This window comes from Delphinapterus leucas, unplaced genomic scaffold, assembly GCF_059928025.1.
Source record: "Delphinapterus leucas isolate spDelLeu-1000000601 "Yukka" unplaced genomic scaffold, BTC_Dleu_Yukka2 spDelLeu_asBTCV2_sq53, whole genome shotgun sequence".
In the NCBI taxonomy this organism is placed as follows: Eukaryota; Metazoa; Chordata; class Mammalia; order Artiodactyla; family Monodontidae; genus Delphinapterus; species Delphinapterus leucas.
The window spans coordinates 3,262,988-3,275,319 of NW_028322262.1; the positions used below are offsets into that span (position 1 = coordinate 3,262,988).

The window sequence follows — 12,332 nt, forward strand, 5'->3', positions numbered from 1 at the left end:
GTAATTTAAAAAAAGAAAGAAAGAAGAGAGCAACCAAACCAAAAAAGAAATCCACCAATGATAACAAGCCCTATAAACTATACTAAAAAGCAAAAAAAACAAAAGACGTACAGACAGAACCATAGGACAAATGGTATAAGCAAAGCTATACAGACAAAATCACAGAAAATCCACTGCCTCAATTTTGGGATGATTCATTGTCTATTCAGGTATTCCACTGCTGGGATAGATTTCCCTTTTTCTTCTTTGTTCGCACAGCTCCTGGGGCTCAGCTTTGGATTTGGCCCCGCCTCTGCGTGTAGGTCACCTGAGGGCGTCTTTTCTTCACCCAGACAGTACAGGGTTAAAGGAGCAGCTGCTTCGGGGGCTCTGGCTCACTCAGGCCGGGGGGAGGGTGGGGTATGGAGTGCGGGGCGAGCCTGCCGCAGCAGAGGCCAGCGTGAGGTTGCACCAGCCTGAGGCGCACCGTGCGTTCTCCCGCGGAAGTTGTCCCTGGAATTCGGGACCCTGGCAATGGCGGGCTGCAAAAGCTCCCGGGAGGGAAAGTGTGGACAGTGGCTTGTGCTTTCACACAGGATTCTTGGTGGCTGCAACAGCAGCCTTAGCATCTTATGCCTGTTTCTGGGGTCCGCGCTGATAGCCACGGCTCACGCCCATCTCTGGAGCTCGTTTCGCCAGTGCTTTATTAATCCCCTCTCCTTGTGCACCCCGAAACAGTGGTGTCTTGCCTCTTAGGCAGATCCAGACATTTTCCTGGACTCCCTCCCAGCTAGCTGTGGCACACTAGCCCCCTTCAGGCTGTGTTCACGCAGCCAACCCCAGTCCTCTACCTGGGATCTCACCTCTGAAGCCCGAGCCTCAGCTCCCAGCCCCCACCTGCCCTGGCAGGTGAGCAGAGAAGCCTCTGAGGCTGGTGAGTGCTGGTCAGCACCGATCTGTGCGGGATGCTCTCCGCTTTGCCTTTCGCACCCCTGTTGTTGTGCTCTCCTCCGTGTCTCCAAAGCTTCCCCCCACCCACTACTCCCTGTCTCTACCAGTGAAGGGGCTTCATAGTGTGTGGAAACTTTTCCTCCTTCACAGCTCCCTCCCAAAGGTGCAGGTCCCATCCCTATTCTTTTGTCTCTGTTTTTTCTTTTTTCTTTTGCCCTACCCAAGTACGTGAGGAGTTTCTTGCCTTTTGGGAAGTCTGAGGTCTTCTGCCAGTGTTCAGTAGGTGTTCTGTAGTTGTTCCACATGTAGATGTATTTCTGATGTATTTGTGGAGAGGAAGGTGATCTCCACGTCTTACTCCTCTGCCATCTTGAAGGTTCATTCATATTTTAAATACTCTTCAGAGCACAATTTTTAAACTTCTGTTTCTCTAAACATAATGATTTAATAATTAAGAGGTGTCAGAATATTACAGTTGGTTTTTCTTGTCATTCTGTTTGTTTGTTTGATCCCATATTGTATCTTGGAGATTTTGGGGCAACTTATATTCTGTAGCAGTATACAGTATATATGCACAATGTTTTAAAAATCTGATGTATAAATATTGAGTTTTACTGTCACCTAGATGGCAGATATGCAAAAAATAAATTCATTAAAATATTTCTAATGTCCTGGTTTTAAAATAGGGAGCACTTTCTCGATGTTCATCTCCTCACATAGTCATAAAGTTTCCTACTTTAACAAAAGTCACTTGGTTCTCTGCACGCCAATGAACTTGAATGTTAAATTTACAAGTTCATGCTAATGTGTTCTCTGCTAAATTTGGGAATTTTCTTTCTGTGTATCCATTGATATTTCACTGTTTATCATGGTGGTGTAAATGCTTGGGTTAGCTTGACCTAAAGGCATCCAAATTCATGGAAATGAATGTGGAAATGGGACGATATAATTAAATATCACAATTAATGGGCTTGATGCTCCTATTTCATTCTTCACACAAACATATTAAAAGTAGATTTATTTTTTATTACGTAAGACTTGGTTCTATATATAGTTCAGCCAGAAGTAAAATTATTCCTAAATCACCCTGTCTCTCAACCTAATGCATCAGCTTCAGCCTGTACACATAATGACAGTCAGACCTTGATTGGCTTTTTTCTCTTCCAACTGGTGGTGTAGACCGCAAACAGGAACCCTGTCTGAGAAGAGTTTGTGTATAGACCCAGAGAAAAACTTTAACATGGCACTGTTGTTTATGTTATGATCGACCAAATTTATTGATCCAGTCATTTATTTATTTGTTCTTACAAAGTCCTGTTTTCATCCATCCAGCACATTTCCTGAATACTTACCATGCACCAAATACTGAAACTACAGTAATAAGCAAAACAGACATAGCCCACGTAGTCCCGGATTTCATAATTTGGAAAGCACAGCTGGACTAGAGTTACCCTTAGGAAAAATACGTTCAGATATAATTAGATAATCACACAAATATGTGAAATGAATAATAAACATATGATGCTGTAAAAGCAACGAGACCCAGTATTTTCAGGAGGTCAAAGAAAGGCTTTTTTGTGTCAGTGCCATTTGAACTGAGATGGGAAGGACGCATTAACTAAACAGTGGTGGTGATGGGGAAAGTAATCACTAGCTATCTGACCTCAGACAGGTTACTTAACCAGTTTATGCATCAGTTTTCTCATCTATCAAATGACAAGGTTAATAGTACCTACTTTATAGGGTCTGGTGAGGATTTGGTAAGAGTTTAGGACTATGTTCACTACATGGGCTCTATGTAAATATTACATATTGTTGTTACATGGCATTTTTACCCATAGTTTGCTAAGCTAGAAACATACTGAAGAAAATGAAAATAATTAAATAATACTGAATGTTGATTTCAGATTTATTCAAAGTAAGATGCAAGTGATAAATAAAACTTTCCATACAAAAAGTCACAATTCAGGTAGGGAGACAACATGGAAAATGTTGAAAGCGATGAAAATGATGATGTGAACTGCTTACAATATAGGCATTATGAAATGACACCTAGGAAAACTGGCAATCAATGAAGTGTTAATTGCTATTTTTTCTGGAAAGGGAAGATGGATGCTTGCAATAAACTTAAATGAAAGATTTTTAAAAATGGTGCCCTGGGAACAGAGAGGCACAAAAGCATGCTCATAATTTTGTGGCTTGGGCTGAAGCATTTCTCAAATGTCCTTGAAAGTTTCCAAAGACAGTCTTTCCTCAGGAAAGTATTTCTCCTGTGAGTAAATAATGTTCTTGCCTAGAAATGAAATGCATTAATATATTACATTGCAAGTGAACTGTTAGCAAGACTGGCAGCAGAAGTTCAGAAACAAATGTCGCATTGCAATCTAGAGTTTGAGGTTCTGTGTCTGAACTTCCATAACTTCTAAAGGGATGCCCTTTGTATGAAATCAAAGTAGTCCAGAGAAGAATTTTGACTTCTCTTTACTTAACTATTAGAAGGATTTATTTGGAATTATTATTGTGTCATGCATGTTCTGCCTTAAATTTTCTGTGGTTGAGTTGCACAATTGATAAGCTAAGGTTTCTTTCCACCATAAAAAGGCTCCTTTTAAGGAGTCCTATAATAATGACAATTAAAATACTTGCTTGCTTTTGAAGAAAGCTTCATGCTTGGGCTTCCCTGGTGGTGCAGTGGTTGAGAGTCCGCCTGCCGATGCAGGGGACACAGGGTCGTGCCCCGGTCCGGGAAGATCCCGCATGCCGTGGAGCGGCTGGGCCCGTGAGCCATGGCTGCTGAGCCTGCGCATCCGGAGCCTGTGCTCCGCAACAGGAGAGGCCACAACAGTGAGAGGCCCAAGTACCGGAAAAAAAAAAAAAAGAAAGAAAGCTTCATGCTTTCCAAAGTGCTTTATAAACGCATTTCTATGAGGCAGGTGGAACATGTCCTGTCAACAGTATTTTACAGAAAAGAAAATGGAGGCTGTAAAGGAAAGCTGCTTGGTCAAGGTCATTCAGTGCGTTAGGCGAGTTTTCATCACAGGAGTACGCACAGTTGAGCAGGGAATCCAGCAGGGAAAGCTTAAGGCTTTAGTCTATCTTTACACACGTATTTTTGCATAAATGAAAAATCTACCCAAAATGAAGTGCATTAGGTACCTAGTACTGCCTTCTTGTTCCTTAGAGTCTAGTGAGGGATATAGACTGAGCATATTCTATCCCAATGAAGATAACTTAGATTATTCTGAGGATGATCACTTGGGCTTCAGAATCTGAATTCCAGCTTGACCCCTAACATGAAGGAAGTTACTTAATCTTTCAGAGCCTGTTTCTCCATCCCTTAAATGGCAATTTGAATGCTCTCTTATATGTTTATTAACTCATTCACTTAACAAAGCACCTGCTAGATCTCAAGTACTCTGCTAAGAATGGTGAAGCTTTTCTAGGAAGCCAGAAGGCATCCTCCAGTGGATAGCGGAGGTCAAGAGAGGTTAGAGTTAACACTTGAATTTGACAGTGGGAGAAGATGAAAGGTTCACACGGCAAGGAAAAGAGAAAAAGACTATTATACAGGTTAAAGAGCTAGACCTGGAGATATTTGGAGTGACAAAATTTCTGAATTTTGATGTACCATACTTCCTGCCTCAGTTTCCACATCTTGGAAATGGGAATAATGATTAAACATGTTTCACAGTATTCATTTGGTAGAGATTAAATGAGGATTAAAAAAGCATGGAAAGTGGCATAGGACAAATTTGATAAATTATTATGTATGAAAGTGTGTATAAATAAAATCAATTGCCATGACCCCTCTTCGTACCAAGTGATCACAGCACGCTTTAATTTTCTAGCTGAGTCTGGATATGGATTCGTAACTTTATTCAAACAGTTTGGATTGGCTGGAAATTTTTGCTCCTCTGCTCTAATACAATTTAATTTTAATTTTGGTTTTTAAGGTACATGGGTATAAATAAGAAGAGTATTAAAAGAAATGTATTTCAGATTTTAAATTCAAAAATGTAGAAAAACTTTCTTTTACTATTTTTCATTTTACCTTTGGGTGCACTGATCAGCTACTTTTTCTTCTGCACCCAGGCAAAAGGGATTCTGAAGAAAACACTTTAGAATTTTGATTTCATATATAAGATAGTGGGAGCCTCTGCCTGCTTGATTTACACTTGTGCTCACCTTCCACTTTATGTGGGAGGGGGCATACGAGTAAAGGAAATTTTTATATGATTTCAAGTTATTTAATTCCTGATATTATATTTAGCCATGATAGAGTGTTATGATTTGCCTACAACATCCATCCTTCCTTTTCTTGTACCTTACCTTGTTCAGAGAGGACTTGTGCCTGTTCTGCTTTGAATTTCTCAACCAGTTCAGCTGCTAAAATCACAGGTGAAGCTTAGTTTCTGCTGATTTAATCCACCCAATCGAGATAGAGTTTCTCATTTTATTCAGCAAATATTTACTATGCCTTAAGAAAAGATTTTTAAAAAATGCATGGTCTTATTTGCTAATGCTGCTGGGAATTAATTAATTAAGTTTTAGGTTCACAGTAAAATTGAGCACAAGGTACAGAGATTTCCCACACATTCCTCTGGTGGGAATGTAATAAATTGGTACAGCCACTGTGGAAAACAGTACGGAGGTCCCTCAAAAGCTAAAAATAGAATTCCCATATGATCCAGCAATCCCACTCCTGGGCATATATCCAGACAAAACTATAATTCAAAAAGATACATGCACCCCAATGTTCGCAGCATCATAGAGGCGTTATTTACGATTGCCAAGACGTGGAAACAACCTGAGTGTCCATCAACAGATCAATGGATAAAGAAGATTTTTTATATACATATTATATATATATATATAATATATATATAATTAAAATTTATATATTTGCATACATATATATATAAATACTACTCAGCCATAAAAAAGAATGAAATTAATTTTGCCATTTGCAGCAACATGGATGGACTTGGAGGGCATTATTCTAAGAGAAACAAGTCAGACAGAGAAAGACAAATACTGTATGATATCGCTTATATGTGGAATCTAAGAAATAAAACAAACTTGTGAATATAACAAAAGAAGCAGACTCACAGATATAGAGAACAAACTAGTAATTGCCAGTGGGGGAGGGGGGAAAGGCAATTTAAGAGTTGGAATTGGGAAGTGGGAAGTACAAACTATTTGGTGTAAAGTAGGCTCCAGGAATGTATTATACAACAGGGGGAATATAGCCAATATTTTGTAATAAATGGAAAGTAGTCTTTAAAATTGTATAGAAATATTTTCTTTTTTAAAAAAGATACTTCTTAGCTGATAGAAGCTTTAGAAGTCTACAGAGGCAGATAATTTTTAAATTGCAGCATATAACTTCTGGAGCCTGGCTGACGTTCTCATAGGAAGCAGCATGAAAATTACTTTCAAAGGCATTCATCACCTTAGCTTACAGGAGTCTGTTCCTTCAGTGTGTATTAGTCCATGGTGCATCCTTACTTTGACTTATCTGTGAGGTTCACTTCTCACCCCCAGGAACAAAGCCTGCAGAGGGGCAACTTGTTTGGCTTGGGAGCCTGCCCAGTATGAAAAGTTTGCAGGCAAAATCAGAAAGAACAGCTGCAGGAGGAGAGATGAGGGTTGCCGACAGCTAATGAATGATTCAGAAAGCAATTTGCATGAGAGCCTTCTGCTTAGCAGGAGGCAGCATGTGCTGGGCAATGGTTTACCATCCACTGCCAAGCTGGTTTCTACACCCTGAGTCCTCATTCCATCAAAACACGTGTCCTGAGGGAACGCCCAGCCACCAGCTTCCACTTACCTGAGCTAGCATGACCTGCCATCTAGAATTTCAGAGAGCTTTTCATTTATTAACTCACATGAATCTACTTTATCCTGAGGCTCTGGATACTAGTCCCATGCAAACTGACTTAATAACAAACATTTAAGTGCAAATCCAAGGTCATCTAGATAATATTCTTTGACAGCTTATTGCATGTGAGGCACTGCACTGTGCCCTTTTTATACCATATCGGACTTCATAACAGACCTCTGAAGTGGGTGGTTAAGTTTCCTGCCAAGGGATCCATACACAAGAAACGATAATCAGAAAAGACCAAAGTATTATTTATTACTAGTGAGCTAGCCGCTGTTACTTCATTTTGGAATTCTAATTGAGGCTTTCCTTCTCTCTTTCTCTTGCCCCCAAATCACAGATGACTAGGTCATGGGACAAGCTTAAGCTAACATGCCTTATTCTGTGAATCATAAGCTGAGCTACTGGGACAGAACCATGTGACACGTTTGTCACTTTCAAATGTAATAATTCTACCCATTGCTCCATAGATGTTCTGGTTACTGACCAATAACATTAACAGTTCCTCTTCCAAGAATAGGATGGAGGGGAAAGGCACTGGATCTCCTATGCCTCCCAAACATGTGAAGGCCAAAGCATGGTGGGAGGAGAAGCGTATCTCTTTGTAATATGTTTTATTCCCTGTTTTATAGATGGGCATATGGAAGATTAGAAAGGCTGAGTAACTTGTCCATGTCATGTAGCCCATGCTTTTAACTTTTTTATTATACCACTTATCCTTCTCACCTATCAATTTGCCTTTTATACTGATGTCCTGAGAAACAGACCACTGTATGGTATAGAAATGAACAACCATAAATAAGCTGGAAATGCATTTCTATTTACATTAACTAAGATAGTCACTTGTTTCTTTTAAGCGAGGTCCTCCACCTTTTTAGGGACCTGAGTAAACTAACGATGTGCTTCCATTGATTAAACAAGAATTCTCCAATATTCCATAGAAGAATCATACATTTCTTTAAGCCCTGTGTATGCTTCTAGGGTTTAGATTCTAAATCAAATAGGTTTCTGTTTTTCATTTAAAACAACGAACACAGGATTTCACTTGTAAATGTATTAACTTTTTTTTTCTGTCTAGCAACAAGCAGTGACTATTGCTGGGTTGGTGGACATAGTAGAGATGGCCATTCAGAAAATCACAAATTTTAGGAACTCTAGCATTCATGTAGCTCAGAACTGTAAGAAGAGACCAGAGGAAGATCAACATGCTTTAAAGTATATTACAAATCAATATTGAAATAGAGCTTAACATATAATTCATCTGGAAAGAAGCTCAGAACATGATTGCCAGTTATTTAATATTCTGGTCAAAGACAATGGAAGCACTATTAAAGTATGGCATTTTGACTGCCATTGGAAAGGTCAGGTTTCAAACAGCAGTGCACTAGTTGTGCTCAAAATGCCTAAAGAATGATGAATATTTAAGTGAAGAGGAAATGGGAGCACCTGCATTCTAATCTTGTTTTGGCCACTGATGGGAATCATGTGGACTTTAAGCCCATCACACAGTCATGTACCACCTTGGCTTTCTCCCCTGTAAAATGAGGGAGTTCTTTAATAATCCTTGATGGTCTTTAGCGCTATGATTCTAGAAGCATCTTGATTTAATACAGTTTGAGGATTTATGTCTAAACTCTAGCAAGCAGAAAAATGTTCTTTTATTTCTAAAATGGACTTGACATTGCGTTAACAGAGCAAATGAAATCTTTTGAAGATTGTTCAAAGAATCACCAACTTAAAATTCATCTCCATTGTTGGTTTTTATTGCCTGTTTAACTCTTACTAGATCTATAATAGTTTTATTTATTTTCCTTTGCACCTGGACTGGCAGCCTGTGTGGTTGGAGAAACACATCACCACTTATTTTAGATACTTTGTTATCAGAGCCAACTCTGTAATCTTTGCTCTGCCCGTGAATTATTTATTTAATTTGATGTGTTTTTTCCTGGATTCATAGAATTTCCTTTTGTCATGATTCTTCTTTCCATTTATGGGACTGTAAATACAGCTGACTAAACCTCTCTAGTGGCCGAATACATATCAGGTCTTTTGTGTGAAGGATGCTAGCTAATCTTCCCGTTCATAGGCTGACTACATTTTTATTCATTTGCTTTTTTTCTACTCACCCCTGACAGTAGTATCTGTGGAATAAATAAAATAATGATACCTACTACTTATTTAACTCAGATCAGAAAACTTGACCTTTTCCTAATTTTTTACATTTGCTAGCTTTGTGGCAATATGCACCCCTATTTTTCTCTGAATCTCAGTTCACCCTCTACATGGGAATAATTATGCCTACCATACAACGTGGTGATCATAAAAGAAATTCTACCCATCTCCTACCATATTGGGGAAAAAAATTTGGATTGACTTTGACCAGACTTGGAGGCACATGTTTGCAGTGGCCTGTTTGAATATCCTGACTACATGGGGTACAGTGGGATGCTCTGAAGGCACCTTACAGAGGTAGATAATATCTCTCCCAGGGCATCAACGCTAAAAGTGAGAAGCATTTTGATTTCTCATCAAGAAAGAAATGTTCTATGATGTTAATGGTTCTTAACTTTTGGTGATTCATTGAAATCTCCTGGGGAGCTTTTGATAATCTTAAAGCCCAGCCTGTAATTTATACCAATTAAATATGAATTTCTGGGGGTTGGACTGAGGCATTGGTATATTTTAAGGTTTGCAGAATGTAATGGTTAATTTTAAGTATCAACTCTCAACTATATCCTGAGATACACAGATATTTTGCTAAACATTATTTCTGGGTGGGTCTGTGAGGGTGTTCCCAGATGAGATTAGCATTTGAATTGGTAGATGGAGTAAAGCAGATTTCCCTCTCCAGTGTAGGTGGACCTCATCCAATCTCTTGAGGGCCCCAAAAGAATAAAAAGTCAGAGGAAAGGAGAATTTGCTCTCTCTGCCTGAGTGTTTGATCTGATCCCCTGCCCTCTGACTGTGGCTTACGTCAGTTCTGAAAACTACACCCCTGGATTTCCTAGTTTCCAGCTTATATTTAATATACAATATATTTAATATGTTTAATATCAATTACATATGTTAAAGCAATTACATATATTACATTATATTTATTATATATCTCCTATTGGTTCTGTTTCTCTGGAGTACCCTGACTAATATGGCGCTTCCAATACACTGTAAATATTGAGAACTACTATATATGTTAAAATACTATGGCTAAGGTATTACAAAAGTGGATGCCCTGACAGTGCAGTTCTGCTTCTTAAATGGGCAACTCAATGAGGATAAGTAGCAATGTAAATTATTTTTTTCATTTTAAATGGTGGCCAGTCATATATATATAAACACTTTGGGAGGCTATAAGACAGTAATTAAAAGAACTTATAGGATATAAGCAGTAAAACCACATCGACTCGCCACTCAGTAGAAGGAATTCTAGGCCCAAGATACAGAAACCTCCATACCTGAATCATTGGAAAAGATGTAGAAAAGACTCTAAAACGATTGAAATGTTCAGAGATCCCTTGTGACCCTTTTGGAGGTCATGATATCAGGACTCACTGTCCCCTGAGTCTTGTTTTGTAATACAGAGAGGGACCCACAGTTACATAGTAAATTGACACCTGAGACTTGTTTTTTTTTCAGCTAGAAGTGGAAAGGAGAAATATCTTTCACTGAAGCAGAGAGTAGAGGTATAAGTGGGGAAGACAAGGTAAAGAAAGAGAAAAGAAAATAATCCATTTAGAGAAGGCTTGCTCTTGGGGCAAGCCCTGGACATATAGTCATTTATATATCCTATTTCAGGATACATTGCATGCTTTACTGGAAGTAAGCATTTAATGATTTGTCTTCCACATACTTTGCTTCATTAAAGAGATTCACTTCTGCTGGCATTTTGTTTCATGGGATCCCAGGCCCTTAGCATAGTCCCTTAGTAAAGTATTTGTGGAATGAATCAGTCAATGTGTCCTCAAACTCAGTACCCTTCTCAAATCAGTTACCTGCTTTATACCATAACTGAGATTATATTATCATAGTGTTAGGACTCAAAGGGAAATACCTCGATTTTAGAAGTTGACGTCATCTGTTTTATCACCTCATCCAATGTAAGAATTCATGCTATAAAAGTACTGGTAATCTGGCCTCTGTTTGAGCACTCCTCGTATCTTGAATGCTCTACTTGGTGAGTTAAGTCATCCAGCATACGAACAGCTATAATTTCTACAAAGTACTTCCTTATAGTTGCCTTCCTGAAGCATGTCACCCATTGGTCTTAGCTTGACCTGATGGAACTACAGAGAAAAATATTTGAGTTTCAAATACCCATGTTTGCACTTCACATCTTTGTAGTCCATTATCACACAACTGAAGTCTACTTTTCTTCAGGAAAACATCTAATGTTTTTTCCTAAAAATCCTGTGAAAGTATGTCTAGGCCCTTCCCCATCTTGTTTATTGATGTTTGTACTTGCTTTTGTTTTCTAAAATACTCCCAAAAAGGCAATGCTCAGAACTGGATCTAGTGCTTCTGACATGGTCCTTTTGAGACAGAATGAGACAACATATGCAAAAAAGGAAATCTATATTTCTATTAAGTATAATTATCTAATTCTTATAAAATCTGCATGTGTTTGTTTCAAAAATAAAAATACAGAATAGTATAAATATACAATATTTTATATAATAGAATATAGATATAGAGTAGTATGGAAAAAAACCCCTGAAGTCATTCAAAATAACCCATTACCCAAAGAAAAGTACTTTCAGATCCATTCATCTCTGCTTTTTATCTCCCTATATTGTGTGTATGTTCATTTGTGTGAACATCACACAAACATACTAATATATACACATAGTTTAACCTAAATAAAAACATAATGTTTTAAACCCGTTTTAAAATTTAATGTAAGCATTGGACACTATTACATAGTTATAAATTTAATTCTGCATCAAAGTTTGCAAACTCTTGGCTGACTAGTTAAATTCAGCCCGTAGACATTTTATTTCCCACCCCCCAGTCCCACCCCCGGGCCTGCACAACATCTGAAAAGCCTAGGCGTGTTGCAGCTTCTCCTGAAAAGTGGACAGTCTGGTGATACTTGGTGTGCAGCCTTACCTGGATGTGGGGGAAGTTGAAGCGCAGGTACATCTGATGCCCTGGGAGGTGTTCTCCAACGAGAGCTTCATCGTCAGCGTTTCCTATTTGATGCAAACAGCCTGCAAGAACAGCCCCTCCTGGGTGAATTTGTGTTGCCGGAACACGATCATTTTAATAGCTGTAGCTCTAGGCAGTGGTTGTACCACCATTCATTTCATAAATCCCCTTTCGGTAGACCTTAATGTTGGTTCCTTGTTTCTCCTATTATAAATAGTGTTGCAGCAAATATCTTTTTCACCCAGTTGCTTGATAGTCTTATGATGAGCTCCCAGACTAGATGTGGAATTGTGTGGCCAAAGTAGACTTCGAGGTCTCAGAACTCGTTTTAGTCTTTTAAACATCATGAGAACCACAAAAACAGCCTTTAATTTTC

The 12,332-nt window shown here is 38.7% G+C and overlaps 1 protein-coding gene across 18 annotated transcripts in view; it reads left to right on the forward strand.

Annotated features, from left to right (window-relative positions):
* Positions 1 to 12,332, forward strand: part of LOC149743917 (uncharacterized) — a 191,716-nt gene that overhangs the window by 53,131 nt on the left and 126,253 nt on the right. The gene's annotated exons all lie outside the window — the stretch shown is intronic.